We start from the raw sequence: 15959 nt of genomic DNA, 5'->3' as shown, positions 1-15959 counted from the left end.
CAGGCTGCTTATAGCAGCCTGCCTCCCTTGCAGGACAGTGGACTCCAGTTCCAGCAGCCTCCCCCAGGACAGCTGGTGTCTCTGGCCACTCAGCAGGGCTGGGATCCATGGCGATCATGGCAGATGCAGATCTTCCCACGCTGCGAGGCTGCCAAGGCCAGAGGCAGGTGGAAGGAAGCCCATCACCTGGGCAGAGGCCCCAGGGGCAGATCCTGGGCTCACCAGCAGCCCCCGGCTCCTGTCCCCACAGGCCAGGCAGAGATGCTCAAAGCCTGTAGAATCTGCTTCCTGGCTGGAACCATGAGCCTTGTGGGAGGCTGTTAGCTGACTCTCAATGTTCAGCAACCCCGAGGTCTCTGAGCCTGGTATCTAGCCGAGGAGCATACAAGCCCCAGCCTGAGAAGCTTCCAGGTGCCCTCAGGCCCCCATCAGACAGGACAAGATGTCAGGATTGGGAGGAGTCTAGAGGTTGCCCAGCAATGGCCACCCCAGGGGGGGCCTGAAGTCCCTGTAACTTGTATTGGTGGGACTACCTGTCCAGAGAGGGCTCCCCTCGCCGCAGCCTTGCCCCCAGATTCTGTGACGCATCGGGATTCTGCCCTTACCCCACCTTCAGTGTGTGCACCTGCTGCTGCAGAAACGGACCGGAGGAGAGCAAACACGTGTGACCTGGTGCCACACAGCTCCCGTGCCCTTCCGCAGATGGACGGGGTGGGGACGGCAGGAGCACACGGCCAGTCAGGTGGCCCCGGATCCATCCGGTGCCTGCGCCTCACCGCTCAATATGCAAGTGGCCTCCGCAGTGATGGTGTGAGGCGTGCCACATGCAGGGGGTCCAGCAGCTGCGTGTATCTCTGTAGGGCTGTCCCAATGCCCCAGCTGCAGAATGATGAGCACTGGGAAACTGTCCCCCAGGCCTCCTCCCTGGGACCCGGGTCTGTGGGCTCTCACCAGGAAGATGTCCTTTCCCTGTATTTGATGGCTTGGACTGAGGAGGGCTGGTCAGGACACACCCCTGGGCTGTACACACCTGGCAACACACCCCTTCCAGCACCCAGCTCTGCAAAAGCAAACCTCAGGACTTCCTCCACCCCCTGACGGCACCTTGGAGAGAACCCTGTCCAGCACTTGGCACGTTTCAACTATTCCAGAGTAGCGTCTTGACCCGCTTCTCCCAGAAATGGTCTGGGTATCCTGAGAAGCACAGCCTACTTAGTTAGCCTCATCAAACTTTATGTTTCTTAGATTAATTAATTTTAGAAAAATAGAGAACTGAAGCTCTGTTACACCAAGGACACCCTGCTTTCAATATGTATGAGCATATAACAGATTAGCATACAGAGGCTCTGACAAGGCCTGTAGCAAATCTATCTGACTTTATTTAACCTAGCTTTTGCCAACGATTTTCATGTAATACCTATTAGCATCCACCACATAGAGACTCATGGGACTGAAGTGGCCAACTCATCCCAGGAATTTCATGGGACTTTCTTGGTTTCAGCAGCGGAATTTCCACACCCCTGGAAGCCCGTTAGTCCCAGGCAAGCCCGGACAGTTGGTCTTCCTACACAAAACCCACATTGGGAAAGCTGCTCTGATGAATTATTTCCAAAGCACATTCCACTTAATTCTTCCTTCCCTTCCTCAGACGCTTAAGAGAAAGAAATTTAAAAAACAAAAACAAAAACGCAGAATGAGAACTGCTGGATGGTGGAGGCTCCGTGGGAGGGAGTGGCATGCGGGAAGGTGGAAGGGGTGGTCCCGTCATTATCGTCAGGAAGGTGGTGCCCCTACTCCCCCAGGGGAGATGGGAGCATCCATCAGGAGCCTTAGTGACCCTGTGCAGACACTGAAAGATTCCTGGATACCCAAAAGCCCAAGATAATTCACGAGGCTTATATTTCATTTGAGACTTCACAATTATTTATTGGAAAAACATCTTCTCTAGGAGGAAGGGAAGGAGAGGGCCTTTCTCCTCCTCCTCCTCCTCTTCCTCCTCCTCCCTGTCTCCAGGCAGCTTGGCAGAAAGCTGCATTCCATCCCCGTCCGGGTCCCTGGGGCCCATCTCGATGACAAGGCAGAGCTCTGTCCCCAGGTCACACCACAGAGGAAGCCCCTGGGTCATGCAGCCGCTGCCACAGGATGCCTCTGACCAGTGCCACGTCTAGCACGTGGAGATACGGGGAAGTATTTCTTTCTTTTAGACATATTGACTTTTTAAAAAAAATTTTCCATTTAGTGCACTTAAAGCATGACAATAAGGTGGGGAAAATCTAATTTTAAAATGCCCACAATTCTCTCCACCCCAACAAATCGTGTTCACTTTTCATTCTTCTTTCCTGGCCATTGTACATGCATATATATGATTGTTCCAGAGGCAAAACCATGGTGCAAATAGACATTTGCATTTTGCTTTTTTCAATAAACACATCCTTAAAAAATTCTCCTTATTACCACTTGGTCTTCATAATTATTTCAGAGAATGGGTACAACCATTCCAGCGAGAAAATGCAGGGTATTTACTCACCCTTTACCCTGTTTGGGTTTTGAGGTTAATCCTAATTGTTCATTGTATGGCCAATGTTGTAATGGGCATCTATGTAGAAGGTTGGTGCACAAGTAATTGCAGTTTTTGCAATTACTTTCAATGACAAAAACCGCAATAACTTTTGGACCAACCTAATAGATCAGCTTTTTCTTCTGTCTGGATTATTTACATACATACATACATACTGAATTGTGAAACTTGGGTCAGCTTCCCTGTGACCACTCAGACCCACTATGACAGTGACTACAAACACTCCAAAGTGAGAAAGGCAGTTGATTATTGCAGCTGGGCACCAAGGTCACAGTGCTGATTTGGCTTTTTTATTCGTTTTTATGAATACATGTGAGCACGTAAACCGTATATAAAATTAGGAATAACTGCCGAGTAACGTCAGTGGAGATGCAGAGGAAGTGCCTCTGAAAATCGTTTTTACATAAGCAGGGCAAACCCTGCAGAAGACAAAAGTCAAAATAAACTTTTTCAGAACTCTGGAAATTAAGGCTTGTGACAACTCAGGGAGCATTTATTCAGGAAAAGTGGCGGAACCACCCTAAGAACAGTGAGCTTTGTGGCACTGTAACTTGCCCTCCCCCAACCCCTCTCTCCAGCTCCACAGTAACCCCGGAAGCCAATGATCCTGCAATCACAGTGAGGACCAGCAGCCTGGCGGACCAGGCTAGCGGGCAGAATGCAGTTGGAGCTCATCAAGATCCCTTTCCCAGAGAACCGGCATTACAAGGCCTGCTCATTCCAGCTGTCGGGCAATTGTTTGTTATGACAACAGCTTGAGGTGATGAAACAATAGAGGTAAACACCAAGATGATTGGGAAAAAAAAAAAACAAAAACAAAAAACTAAAAGGAAAAGCTTGGGGAAGAGATATCCAGAAGAGGGCTTTGAAAACTCCAACACGTCTGTGGGACTCCAGAAGGCCACATGCATGCCCAGGAAAGACGTGACGGGGTCTGGGGCATCACCACTGGCTGAATTTGATGGCATACATATATCATTATTTGGAATTTATTTTCCCTATCTGATTTTAAAAATCAACTGCAAAAAGCAATCATTATAAATCTGTGTTGATGGTTTTTCACAGCATAAATATATAATTTGCAGGACAATAATAGCAAAAAGGAAGGAGAAAGTCATGGTAGTATACAAGGGCGAAGTTTTTATATACTATTAAAATTAAGTTTGGAGTCATCTGAACTAGACTGCTGTCCATTAGAATGTAATCATAATTTCCAGAGCCACTACTAACTAAAAATACATAGTAAAATAAATGACAAGGGAATTAAAATGGTAAAATAGAAAATACCTTTTCAACACCAAAAAGGCAAAAATAGAGAAATAAAAAAGACATAAGACACAGAAAAAGTGCCGAGATCATTCAATGGAAAAAGAATGGTCATTTAAATGAATAGTGCTAAAACAATTGAATAGTCACGTGTGAAAAATGAAGCTGTACTCTTGTCTCATGCCATATACAAAAATTAATTAAAAAGAGTAACCTAAATGCAAAAGCTAAAACTATAAAGCATTTAGAAACAAACAGGTGTCAGTCTTCATGAATAGGAGTTTGGCAATGGTTTCTGAGATATGACACCCAAAGTATAAGCAACCAAAGAAAACAACAGACAAATTGGACTTCATCAAAATAAAAAACTTATGCAACTTAAAACATACTGTCAAGAAAGTAAAAAGGCAAACCACATAATGGGAGCAAACATTAGCAAATCATTCATTTGATAAAGGATTAGTATCTAGAATATGTAAGGAATACTCATAACCACAGAATGACAAACAATCCAATTTTAAAATGGGCACAGGATTTGAATAGATATTCCTCCAAAGAAGTGACACAAATGGCCAATACAAACAAAAAGAGATGTTCCACATCATAAGCCATTAGGAAACCTCATCTACTAAGATGGCCGTGTCAAAACAATGGACAATCGCAAGTGTTGACAGTGGAACTTTTATGCGTTGCTGGTGGAAATGCAAAATGGTGCAGGCACTTTAGAAAGCAGTTTGGAAGTTCTTCCAAATGTTAAACACAGTATCACCATATGATCCACCTACTCACAGATACATATCTATGAGAAATGAAAATACAAGTACATGCAAAAACTTTGTATGTGGATGTTCATAGCAACATTATTCATAATAGCCAAAGAACCCAGCTGTCCATCAGTTGATGAACAGATGAACAAATTGTGATACATCCATGCAATGGAATATTATTCAATCATAAAAGGATGAAGTGCTAATATATTCTTCAATATGCACAATCCTTGAAAACATACTAAATGAAATAGGCCAGACATAAAAGGCCACATACTGTATGATTCCATTTGTATAAAATATTCAGAATGGGAAAATTGGAGGAGAGGAAAATTAGATTAGTGGTTGCCAGGGTCTGGGGGAAAGGGGAGCTGGATGTGAGGTTTGAGGTTTTGTGATAAAGTTATTTTGGAATTAGATACTGGTAATGGTGGTACAGCACTGCAAATATACTCAAAATCACAGAATTGTACACTTTAAGGGGTGAAAACATTATATACAGTATGATGCCACTTTGATAGAAAATGCATTTATGTATTATATATATTTAGAAAAAGATCTGGAAGGATATAAACTATTAACAGTGGTAACTTTTAGGTGATACGAATATAATGTTTCTATCATTTTTGTGTTCCGATTTTCTAAAATGGAAATACACTGGCTTTATTTAAAAAAATAAAAGGTTGTTTCTAATTTAAACAAAACAAGACATGCATAACTGTAAAGCTAATTCCTATGTAGCTAAAAAAAACAGAACATCAGCCTCTGGAAGAATTTCCTAGTTAGAACCTCCTTTTACCTATCCATGCTTAAGGGTGGACACTGTTCGTTTTTATAATGATCACGCCTTGCTTTTTTTCTTTCAAATGTATCCTTGCATTGATCGTATTTATCCCCCGACATACACAGGCTAACCTAGTTTTGAACTTTTTTGAACTTCATATTAGTGGAATTGTGCCATTGATAGTTTTTGGATCTTGCATCTTTAGCTCATCATACACATGAGTTGACCCTATATTGTTGCATGTGAGGATAATTCTTTAAGTTTGAATTTTGACTAGCATCCCATAGAATAAACATATCACTATCTATCTACCCATGGAACATTGAAGGACACTTGGGGTGACTGCAAGGAGCACTGCTGTGAAGCTTATGGAACATTGCCCTAGTACTCACAGGCACAAGTCTCTCCAGGGCATGTGGAGAGTGAAATTCCATTCATAGGAATGCATATCCTCAAATGCAATGGAAAATGCCACTCTTTTCCAAAGTGGTTGAAACAATTCATACTCCCACAGTGGCGTATGAGTTCCTATTGGGTCACTCTGTCAGCAACATTCTGTATTGTCGTGCTTTTTTATCTCTCAGTCTGGTGGGTGTGTGATGGTACCTCGCAGTGGTTTGATTTGCATTCCTCTGGTCACCAATGAGGTGAAGCACATTTTCATTCTTCTCTTGGTCATTTGGAATTCTGCTTCTATGAAGTGCCACTTACGTCACTTGCCTATTTTTTCTACTTTGTGGGAATTCTTTTTTTTTTTTTTTTTTTTTTTTTTTTGAGACAAAGTCTCACTCTGCTGTCTCCCAGGTTGGAGTGCAGTGGTGTGATCTTGGCTTACTGCATCCTCTGCCACCCGGGTTCAAGCAATTCTCTTGCCTCAGCCTCCTGAGTAGCTAGGGTTAGAGGTACCTGCCACCATGCCTGGCTAATTTTTGTATTTTTAGCAGGGATAGGCTTTCACCGTGTTGGCCAGGCTGATCTCGAACTTCTGACCTCAAGTGATCTGCCTACATTGGCCTCCCAAAGTGCTGGGATTACAGGCATGAGCCACTGTGCCTGGCCAGGAATTCTTTATGTATTCCACAACACGAGTCCTTAGAAGACAGGCGTGTGACAAATACCATCTCTCACTTTGTGGCTTGTCCTTCCCTCCACAGTGATAGCCTTTGATGAGCCAGAGGGGGCTACATTTATTGTAAACCAGTGCAATTACATTTTCCTTAATGGTTACTTATTTCTGTGTCTCATGAAACTCCTTTCTACTTCATGATGATGAAGATAAATTCCTACAATATCTTATGAAAGCTTTATAGTTTGACTTTTGTTTTCAGCTTTTGTTTTGACCTGCCTGAAATGGAGTTTTGCGTGTGATATGAGGTAGGGGTCTGCTCAGATACTAGAGCTGTGTAACAAATTCGTCCAAAACTTCGCTGTATAAAACAACCATATGTTCTACTCACAGATTTTGTGGGTGAGGAATTCAGAAAGGATCCATAAGTTAAGTTTTCGTTTGTTTATTGTTTGAAGTCTTGCAATGACTGGGTTCTGAGAAGCTTTTGAAGGCGAGAAGCCAGAACCATCTCGTCCACTCACATATCTGCGATTTGATGCTGTCAGTCAGCTGGGAGCTGTTTCTCTGCACATGGGGTGGCAGTTTCTTTATATGGTCTGGTTTTGACTTCCTCTCAGTGCAGTGGCTGGGTTTCAAGGACAAGTGTCCAGAGAGTGGGGAAAGAGAGAGAGAGAGAAAGAGAGCCAGATGGAAGCTTTATTACCCTTTTTGACTTAGCCTCAACAGCTGCTTCTTTGCATGCTGTTGGTCATGGTATTTGTAAAGGTCTGCCCTGGCGCCAGGGGAGAGAAAACAGACCCAGGTCTCAGTGAAGAAGTATCAATGCCACCTTGAAAGGACAGCCTATGGGATGGGAGCTATACAGGTGTGGTCATGTTTGAAAAATATAATCCATCATGGCATCCAATTTCATTTTTCCATGTGGATATCCAGTGTACCCAGGACCAGTTATGGAAATGTTAATCCTTCTCTCACTGATCTGAAATGCCACTGCTTCCACGTATCGAGGTCCTGGATATGGGAGCTTCTGTTTCAAGATGTTGTTTTCTCTTACATTGTTCTATGAGTCCCTCCTTAGGCCAGTGTCACACTTTCTCAGGTACCAGGGAATTATAATAAGCATAGATGGCTCATAGATCAAGCACCGCTGTGTGATTATTTTTCAAAAATGTCTTAATTCTTCTCGGCCCTTCATGTTTTCATACATATTTTTGTGTCATTTGGTGTCAAATTCCATCCTACCCCTTGCCTCTCCTTACGCCCCCCCAAAAAACCTGTGGACATTTGTTTTTTGGGGGTTTTTAAGTTTTTAACTTTTATTTTAAGTACAGGGGTACATATGCAGGTGTGTGGCATAGGTAAGCTTACTTCATACAGTGTGTTGTACAGGCTATTTCATCACCCAGGTATTAAGCTTAGTACCCATTAGTTATTTTTCCTGATCCTTTCCCCGCTTCCACCCTCCACACTCCGATGGACCCCAGTGTGTGTTCTTCCCCTCTGTGTGTCCACGTGTTCCCATCATTTAGCACCCACTTACAAGTGAGAACACGTGGTATTTGGTTTTTTGTTCCTGTGCTAGTTTACTAAGGATATGGCCTCCAGCTCTATCCATGTTGCTGCAAAGGACATGATCTCATTCTTTTTTATGGCTACATGGTTCCACTGTGTATATGTATCATATTTTCTTTAACCAGTCTATCAGTGATTGGCATTTAGGTTGATTCCATGTCTTTGCTATTGTGAATAGTGTTGCAGTGAACATACACGTGCATGTGTCTTTATAACAGAATGATTTATATTCCTTTGGGTGTATCCCTAGTAATGGGATTGCTGGGTTGAATGGTATCTCTGTCTTCAGGTCTTTGAGGAATCGCCATGCTGTCTGCCACAGTGGTGGAACTAATTTATACTCCCACCAACAGTGTATAAGCATTAAAAACTATGGACATTTTGACTGGGATTGCATGAAATCTATATCCCTATTTAGGAAGAATGTATATCTTTATATATTAGCTATTTCTCATCCATAAACTTAATGAATTCCTCCATTGGGAGGCTGAGAAGGAAGACTCACTTGAACCCAGGAGGTGGAGGTTGCAGTGAGCTGAGATCACACCATTAGACCCCAGCCTGAGGGACAAAGCAAGACTCTGTCTCAAATAAACAAATAAATAAATAAATAATGCCTTCATAAAAAATTATTTTTTTCCATTATAGAAATCTTGTACATTTCGTTCAAGCTTATTTCCAGGGACTTATTTTTTTTTTAAATGATCTGTTTTTCTGGGTTTTGTTTTTCCTAGTTGTTTCTGGAATGTAAAATGTAATTGATCTTTGTATATTGATTTTCTACTCAGTAACTGTGTTACATGCTTATTAATTCTAATAAATTCAACTTAGATTCTTTATGTACTGTTAGACACACAATCATAATATCTGAATAGTGGGGGAGCTGGAAGCAGCTCGTAAAAGTGGGACAATCACGTGTGTGGTTACGAGTGGATTTGGCTCTCTCTAGTCGGTCCTATGTCAGAAGCAGGGACGAAAATTAGGAAAGATGTCAGCTGTTCATTGAATCCTGGCCACCTGGGGTCAGTTGTCGCAAAGGTTCTTGCTCAGCTTCCTGGACAGGTTGCTGCAGATGGTGGCCTCCCTTCCTCCACATCTGGCTTTTGACAGCAAGCTGGTCTTGGGACTGGTCCCTGTAGGTCAGAGATCTGTTTTTATACACGGCCTGACCATTGTCCATTTGCCTACTCAGCTTCTCACTCCGCAGCAGGTAACTAAAGGAAGCATGGCGATCACTCATCTTCCAACCTGGCTTCTCTGTTCTCAGCTGTAAGGCTAAGTCGGTACCCCCATCTAACTCTGTCTTAAGCAGGGTCAATATTAAATGAACCTGTTCAATGTTTTCACCTGGTTTCCAAGAAAGGGTCTGAGTGATTTGAAGAGTAATTTTTTTGGTTTAGAAATAAATTATTGCTAAAAAAATATATATCAAAGTGTGAGAAAAAATAAGCATTCAAGGTCTCTGATTTGATTGAAGAAAGCTTCAGCATGGTGCCTCTATGCCGTGACACAAGCAGTCATTTTTGTCATTGGTGGGAGCTGCTTTCCTACAGGAGTGCAGGAGCCCTGCGTGGTGACACTGGCGGAATTCAGGTAAAGGAGCTTGTGCTGCTCAACCATAATTTCTTAAAATACCTATTTTGATTTGTGCCAATGAGCGTTCATCGTCTCTTCCTGTGTACACGTCACACAGCGTTTGAGCCCGCTTGTGTTGGCTTTCATTGAACTGCCCTGGGTTTTATCAGCCCAGAGACGTTCCCTCCCGGACTCCTGCGGGTGCCACCTCCACAGCAGTAATCAGGGCAAAGCTTAATTAGAGAGAAAAACTTCCAGAAAGGGCGACTCCATCCCTTTTTATGGTAAAATAAACACATTTCCAAAAGGGGCCTTTCCTTTAATTAAATTCTCTGCAATGTGGCAGCTGCTTGGGAGGTATTTTTGCATATTTGAGTTTAAGAAGATGTATGTACATAGAGGTGATGTCACATTTGGAATGATGAGTGTTTATAAGACCAAGTTTAAGAGTTTACTAACTTGCAAGCCAGCTATCTTCATACCAGAAGGCAACAAGGCAGCGTCCCAGCCTAGGCCTTCCCACAACCAGTCATCTCGTAAAAACAGGCGAGGTGGGCCTCGGGAGAGACACAAATGTCTGGGGCGCGACACAGAAACTGAACAGGAATGCGGGGATGGGGTCGCAGGCCCCTGGCGCTCAGGGTGAGGCCCCACCATGGAGCTGGGGCCCAGGGAGCTTGCGGATTTACCCCAGAGATTATCCAGAATAGACGTGCTCAGCCTGGGCACGCAATCAAAGCCCACACGGGCCCCTCAGGGAGGGTCTTTCCCTCCTGCTGGGAGGCAGGGTCCCCAGCGCCCCCTGACCTCGGCCTTGCAATTGTGCAAACCTGCAAACCTCAGGGGGGTTCATCGCAGGCTCCGCTGCGGTGCTGCAGAGTCAAGAAGACCCTTTTGGGGGGCCAATATGGGTCTTCTAATTTAACCCTCTCCTCTGCCACAGCCACCAAAGCCAGAACCCATCCCCGCGGAGCTGCTGCGGCGGCGCTCACGTGGCCTTCGAGAAGATTCACAGAGGTCACCTGTGTCACAGCCGGGGATAGCTCCCTCCCACCCGAGAAAGCTCAAAGACAAAAGCTGGGGGTCCCTGCGCCCGCCCGTGGTGCTGCAGTGAGCAGGCTGCACCCCGGCTGGCAGAGCCCGGCGCTTCCAGCGGCACGGCCTGGGGAGGGAAGGGGTCCAGCCTGTCGGGGCCTCCAGGACAGCTCTCCTGGGGTGCTCAGGGCCGCGCACCGTCACACCCCGCCACGCTGGCGCCCACGCTCCCCTCTCTATCGTTCGTCCAGCTCCCGACCTGCCCCTTCCCAGTAGAACTGAGGCACTGGCGATGTCCTTGCTGCCGCCTCCTCCCTCCAAGGCAAGTGCCCTCCCTGCGGTCCGCCCCCCGCCTCTCCCACGCCCGTCAGCACCCCCGGCCCGCATCCCCCCATCCTCGGTCAGCCTGTTTCTCCTCGCTGCATCCTCGCTTCCTCTCAGATCGACAGCAAGGAGCGGACGTGCGAGGAGGGGCCGGCTAAAACCCAGGCTCGCCCACAGACCCGTGGGACCCCTGCCGCGGTGGTGGGAAACCCGTGCAGGGCCCCAGCCCTGGGGTAGGCGCCTCAGCCTCTGTGCGGGGCGCCCTGCTCCTCCCCTGGTCTAAGCCGCTGGCCGCACCTGCCCTGCGAATCCAACAGCCCCAAGGTGCAAATGCAGGTACCGGGACCCTCTCGGTGACCCAGGACATGCTCAAGTCACCTTCTTCCTGGTGCACACACACACACGCACACACACACACTCACACTGACACCTAAATTCAAAACTATCCCAGGCCGTTTGGGGAGCAAGGCTTGCTCTCCCCCGGGGCTGCGTCCTTGCACGAGGGCTCCAAGCTCAGGACGGGTGGGGTCAGGCAGGGACTGAGGCCCGGCAGGGCAGGGGTCCAGGCAGGCCCGGGGGCAGGCACATGGGGCGACCGCAGATCACCAGGACAGACAGTTGGCGTCAGTGTTCCCTGGAGACCCCTCCAAGAGCCCTCCTGGATGCCCGTGCCTCCACACAGCCACATTTGTCCTCTTCAGGTGGAAACAGGGCCAATCTGACACTTCCCAGCCCACCCCGCACATCCCCAGCCCCTGCACCCATGCAGGTGGGTGCCGCCCTGGGAAACCCTGTCCCCTTCCCCTTCAGGGTCACCTGCCATCTGCACTGGCACCTGCTTCTGCTCTCCAAGTACACGTGGGGACGCTCACTTGTGGGTGCAGGAGAAGAATCTGGAGGACCAGGAAGAGGGAGGCAGGGCCATTTTCTGTGGCATCAGAGGCCTGTGCCTCCTGCATCACACCCCGGTAGAGACAGCCCCGGATTTTAGAGCCAGTAACGCCTTGAGTCACTGTGAAAGGCTCTGTCCCATTCCTGAGGAGACCCTCCCTCTTCTGCCTGGTTCAGGCATCCAGATCCGAGGGCAGGCAGGGACCAGAGCATCTGACTCCCGGGATGCCTCAAGACCCCAAGAAAGGAGCATACATGTGGCCTAGCAAGAATGCCCTTCTCACCCCCGGCACCCTCCCCTCTGCAAGCATCCCCGGCGAGGGGACAGGCAGGGCACGCTGCCAAAACAGAATTTGAGAACACAAAAAACAATACGAGGCTTGTTTCTTAGCATGTTGAGTGGAGAGAGGGTCAAAACAAAACAAAAACCCGAACTAAATGGGTTTCGCAACTGGAGGAGGAAGAGGCTTTGTGAGTGCCCGAGGAGAATCTAATTAGAGACTTCAACTAGAGTTCTGCAAATGAATTATTTACAATTCTTCAGAGGGAAATGATTATAATAATAACCTTTACAATGCCGAAATTAAGCTTAATATGCTCTTTTCGTCTGCCCCAGAAATTCTCTGAGGTCTGTCATCAGGCGAGACGCAGGGAGCGAGCCCTGCCGCCCGCTCCGGGCAGTGCCTGGGGCCAGCCTCGGGTCCTGGCCCAGCCCAGAGTTGGGATTCGGCGCGCCCGGCGTTTGAAAGGGAAAGCCAGCAAGCGCGTCTTTCTGCCCTTTGTTTTCCTCTCGTGAAGTGAGCATGCTGTCTGTCAGGCTTGAGGAGTTGTAGGGGCTCCAAGAAGAAATCCCAGCATCTGCTCCTAGGGCGGGCGGGCCCCGGAACCGCTGAATTTAAAATAAGCTGTGTGAACGGAATGAGAAGAGGGAGAAGTGCCATAAAAATGCGACTCCAAGCAAGAGATTCATCATGGCCTCCTCGGCACCTTCGGCTCGTGTTGGAAACTGACGGTCAGTCTGTTTAGAAATCAGCATATCCCAGGGGCTAAGCGGCTGATGCTGGTCCTCACCCCCTGTGGGGGTGCAAAGGGTAGATGCTACACCTCATCATCCCTCTTCAGGCCCTGGACGGCTGTCCTTCGATTTTATTAACTTTCTCCTCCACGTGGGCCAGGCCTCCGCCCAGCCCTTTCCTGCCTCAGCTCCCCCCAGGGCGCAGCTGCAGTTGGGCTGACTCTGCAGGTTCTTTGGTACTGCGGTGGCCACTCTGGTCACTGCACCCAAGCCCGCACCCCAACTCTACACCACACCTGTCGTGGGTGAATGGTGGCCCCACAAAAGATACGCCCACGTCCCAGTACCTGTGAATGCTTCCTCATTTGGAGCAAGGACCTGTACGATGTGATTACATGAAGGATGTCCAGATGAGACGGTCCCGGGTGATCTGGGAAGATCCTTAGCAGCCAATGACAGATGTCCTCCGAAGACACAGGAAGAGGAAAGGGCCATGCCGGTGTAGAGACAGAGGCAGAGATGGAGGGGACGTTGGAGCCACCAGAGGCTGGAAGAGACGAGAGTATTCTCCACCAGACCCTTCGGGGAAGCACAGCCCTGACACATCTTCATTTGGGACCTCTGGCCCCCAGAGCTGAAGAGAGCAAGGTCCTGTTGCCGGAGGCACCCAGGTCATGGTCTTTTGTGGCAGCCCCGGTCCGGTCGGCCCTCCCCAGTGACCCGTCTCCACTGTCTCTGCCACCGGCCTCCCTCCCTGAGAGCACAGGGCTGGGCGGTCACACCCTGCCCCACCTGCTCACTCACACAAGCCTCATCCTCAGCCCCTCTGTAAACTGGCACCGCTTGAGCAGGACCCTGGCTGCAGGTGCTGGAATCCGGCTACACTCAGTGTCGGCCGGAGCAGCCCGATGGGCTCAGGGGCCCAGCAAGGGCAGGGAGGCCCACAGCAGGAGACGCGGGGCCCTCTTGCCACGTGCAGCCAGAAAACGCAGGAGGACCTGTGACGAGCTCTAGCTAGGTCGGGTGTGCAGCCACATCTCACCCTTGGGGCAGTCCCTGGGGCAACACGGACAGCTCAGTCTCGGACCAGGTTGTGCAGGCAGCTCCGGGCTACCCAGCAGGAAGGAGCAGCAAAGACATGGAGGCAGGCTGTGCTGGTGAGGACTCTCCAGAGTGCAGAACCAACAGAATGTATGTCAGCAAGCTCAGGAGGGAGAACTGGCTCACAGGATAACAAGGCAAAGCCCCACGGTGGGCTGCCTGCAGACTTGGAAGAGAGCGAAGCCAGTGGTGTGGTTCAGTCTAAGTCCAAAAGTCTCAAAGGCAGGGAAGCTGACGGTGCAGCCCTCAGCCTGCGGTCAAAGGCCCGAGAGCCCCGGGAGGCTGCTGATGCAAGTCCCGGAGTCAAAAGGCTGGAGAGCCTGGAGTCTGATGTCCCAAGGCAGGAGGAGAAGACGCAGCCGCAGGCGTGGGAAGAGAATGCAGACTCAGTGAGTGCGAATCCCCTTCTTCTGCCTGCTTTGAACAGCTGCTCCGGAAGCCGTTTGGATGGTGCTCACCCACACTGAGGGTGGGTCTTCCCCTCCCAGTCCACCGACTAGAATGTCAGTCCCAGCTGGCAGTCCCCTCACAGATACACCCGGGAACAATGCGTCCCGCAGATCTAGGCATTCCTCAATCCAGTCACGTTGACACTGACTATTAACCATCATGCGGATGAAGAAGATCCAAACCCTATAAATACTTGAAGAGATTTATTTCGAGCCACATGTGAGGACCATGACCCGTCACGTGGCCACAGGAGGTCCTGAGAACATATGTCCAAGGGGGTCGGTCTGCAACACGGTTGCGCATGTTTTAGGGAGACAGAAGACATCACCCAAGTATGTGAGGTGCGCATTGTTCAGTCCAGAAAGTCGGAACAATGTGGAGTGAAGCGGGAGCTTACAGATCATAAGCGGATTCAAAGATTTTCTGATTGGCGATTGGTTAAAAAGGTTAAGTTATCACCCAGAGAGCTGAAATCAGTAGAAAGGAATGTCTGGGTTCAGATAAGGGGTTGTGGAAACCAAGGTTTTTATTATATAGATGAAGTCTCTTAGATGGCTACCCCTAGAGGCAATACTGTAGAGACCTTTAGAAGGTTTTAGATTCTCAGTTAATCTTTTTAGGAGCAGAAAACAAAGACCTGAAAAAAGAGAGAATTCTTCCATCACAAGAGACAGCTTTGCAGGGGCATTTCAAAATACGTAAAATAAATACATTTTGGGATAAAATATTTTGAAATTTCTTCAGAGCCTGCTGTCATGTGATGCTACGCTAAAGCCAGGTTGGAATTTGATATCTTTTTTTTTTTTAAATATCTGCCTTTTATTTATTTATTTATTTATTTTTTGAGACAGAGTCTCATTCTGTTGCTCAGGCTGGAGTGCACTGGTGTGGTCTCAGCTCACTGCAACCTCTGCCTCCCGGGCTCAAGCGGTTCTCCTGCCTCAGCCTCTCGAGTAGCTGGGACTACAGGCGAGCGCCACCACGCCTGGTGAATTTTTTGTATTTTTAGCAGAGATGGGGTTTCACCACGTTGGCCAGGTGGGTCTTGAATTCCTGACCTCAGGTGATTGACCTGCCTAGGCCTCCCAAAGTGCTGGGATTACAGACATGAGCCACCTCCCGTAGCAAGAGTCTGCTTTGTGTGTCTTAAAATGTGTGTTTTAAGGCTAATGCTGGTCAGCTGTGCCTGAACTCTCAAGGACAAAGGCATCATGAGTCACGCCTGACCCCTTCTTGGCCATTGTGGCCTGATTAGTTTCTAGGTTTCTTTAGAATCCCCTTAACTGAGAAGGGGGCCAATCCAGCCAGCTGCAGAGCTTAGGGGTTTTTGTGTGTGTGTGTGTTTCACCCAGAGAACCTGCTAGTCAGCAGTTCCCGGTGTGTGTCCACCTCCAGACCCCGGCCTCAGTCAGTCCTCCTCCCTCTTCCCTGCTTTTTTCCTGTCTCACCCTGTGGAGTTACCACCACACAGCGAACTCCTCCAAGCTCCCAGCCATCAGCCCTCCACCGACCTCACCCTTGGTCTTTCCCCA

Source organism: Saimiri boliviensis, chromosome 5 (assembly GCF_048565385.1).
Source record: "Saimiri boliviensis isolate mSaiBol1 chromosome 5, mSaiBol1.pri, whole genome shotgun sequence".
In the NCBI taxonomy this organism is placed as follows: Eukaryota; Metazoa; Chordata; class Mammalia; order Primates; family Cebidae; genus Saimiri; species Saimiri boliviensis.
The sequence above is the reverse complement of the archived record's forward strand: the minus strand, read 5'-3'. Positions refer to the sequence as shown.